Source organism: Lissotriton helveticus, chromosome 5_1, assembly GCF_964261635.1.
Source record: "Lissotriton helveticus chromosome 5_1, aLisHel1.1, whole genome shotgun sequence".
NCBI classification, from domain to species: domain Eukaryota; kingdom Metazoa; phylum Chordata; class Amphibia; order Caudata; family Salamandridae; genus Lissotriton; species Lissotriton helveticus.
In genome coordinates, this window is record NC_136065.1 from 505,731,529 (window position 1) to 505,733,761 (window position 2,233).

General features: G+C 55.3%; 1 pseudogene; it reads right to left on the reverse strand.

The window, feature by feature from the left end:
* Positions 1 to 867: 867 nt before the first annotated feature.
* LOC144756763 (28S ribosomal RNA) lies at positions 868 to 1,888 on the reverse strand (annotated as a pseudogene).
* Between the last annotated feature and the right edge of the window lie 345 nt (positions 1,889 to 2,233).

The following is a 2,233-nucleotide window of genomic DNA, read 5'->3' on the forward strand; positions in this document are numbered from 1 at the left end:
GGCCCAGGAGTCCCTGCGCAGGGCTTCTCCAAGCTCTCCAGGGGCTCCAGCTCTGGCTCGGCCCCCATTTCACGCAGGGCTGGCCTCCTGCCCCTTCTTGCCCCAGAGACAGTGAGGAGCTAGGCAGTCCTCCCCACTTTTCAGCCGCCCTGCCCTGGCTACTGACTGTCACCCCCACACCCAGACCCTTGGGCGTCAGGGTGCTGACTTCCACGGTGTGCCTTCCACCTTTCCAGAGCCCGGGGGCAGAAGCCACAGAGGGTTAAGCCCAGGCCACGTCCTCTCCCCACCGGACTGCCCAGGGAGCCCATTTTCCTTGACTATTAAGCCCCCACATAGTGGGGTCTTACAGAACCCTGGGGAAGGACAAAAGTTGGAGTTAGTCTGGCCGGCCCATAGGCTGGTCATCTGGTCACCCCGCCTGAAGGGCCATCTGATCACCTAGCCCGCAGGGGCATCTGGTCGCCCAGCCCGCAGTGCCAAATGGCCCATGATGACCCTGCGCCCAGATGGCCTGAGACAGCCTGACCCAGTTGCCCTTGCAGTCTGACAATGGCAAGGGTGGCCAGGTGCTCCGAGGCCGCTGCTCAGAAGGTTCCTTCCCTGGGGCTGCTCGCCTCCCTGCTCGATGTGCGTGGGAGCAGTGGGAAGTGGGGGGCCCCTGCCGGCCCAGGCCATCTGGTCACCATGCTGACCTGCAAGGGATGGTGGCCCCCATCCCTGCACCCCGGATGGCATGTGGTGGAGGCAGTCTCCCGCAGGCCAGCGTCACCCCCTCCGCGTCCCTCCTGCCAACTTGGCGGCAGAGGGACGCACCCCGGGTGTGGTGGAGGAGGACATCCGTGGGCGCCCACGCATGGAGAGACAAAAGCTTGGCTCAGAGGATGACTTTCAATAGATCGCAGCCAGGTAGCTGCTCTGCTGCTTACGAAACCCTGACCCAGAATCAGGTTGTCTATGAATGATTTGGCACTGGGTGCCCCACGAACTTGCAGTGCACTAAGGGCAATGGTGTCGGCCCCCTTCTGTCTGCGCTCTGGTCCCCTAGCGAGCAACTCTATGCACCAGCCCCCCTCGAAAGAGGCCGGCTATGCCAGGCCAACCAAGCACCACGGCTTTGCAGTATCATTATGGTCTAGGGTGGATTCTGACTTAGAGGTGTTCAGTCATAATCCCACAGATGGTAACTACGCCCCATTGGTTCCTCAGCCAAGCACATACACCACATGACTGAACCTGCGGTTCCTCTTCTACTGAGCAGGATTAATATTGCAACAACACTTCATCAGTAAAACTAACCTGTCTCATGACAGTCTATACCCAGCTCACGTTCCCTATTACTGGGTGAACAATCCAACGCTTAGAGAATTCTGCTTCACAATGATAGGAAGAGCCAACATGGAAGGATCAAAAAGCGACGTCCCTATGGACATTTGGCTGCCATAAGCCAGTTATCCGTGTGGTAACTTTTCTGACACCTCCTGCTTGAAACCCAAAAAGGAAGGATCATGAGGCCCCGCTTTCACGGTCTGTATTTACTGAAAATCGATATCAATCAAGTTTTTGCCCTTCTGCTTCGTGGGAAGTTTCTGTCCTCCATGAGCTCTCCTTAGGACACCTGCATTATTGTCTGACAAGTGTACCGCCCCAGTGAAACTCCCGACCTGCTACTGTCCCCAGAGCAGGTCGTGCTCAGCAGGCGCTGGAGCCAGAAGCGAGAGCCCCATGGGGCTCGCCAAGCCTTACTGGTTAAGTGAAAAAACAATAGGAGTAGCGGTATTTCACCGGCGGCCAAAGGGCCTCCCACTTATCCTATACCTCTCATGTCTCTTCACAGGGCCAGACTAGAGTCAAGCTCAACAGGCTCTACTTTTCCCTGCTGATTCTGCCAAGCCTGTTACCTTGGCTGTGGTTTTGCTAGATAGTAGGTAGGGACAGTGGGAATCTCATTCATCCATTCATGCAGGCCACTAATTCGATGACGAGGCATTTGGCTATTTCTGTACCACCATGTGGTGGCTCATTCTGGGTTATTATGCTACCCATCAGCGTCAAATCGGTTTTGCTTCCAACAATACAACATTTGTTCGCTCCAGAGGACAGCCACACTTAAAGCTGTCCTCACTGGAACGGGGATCACGTGTAGGCCAGAGATAGTATACCCTCTAGTACTATTCATAGACAATTTAAAATTGTCTACGAATAGTCCTGATGAATTAAAGAATGATTAGCA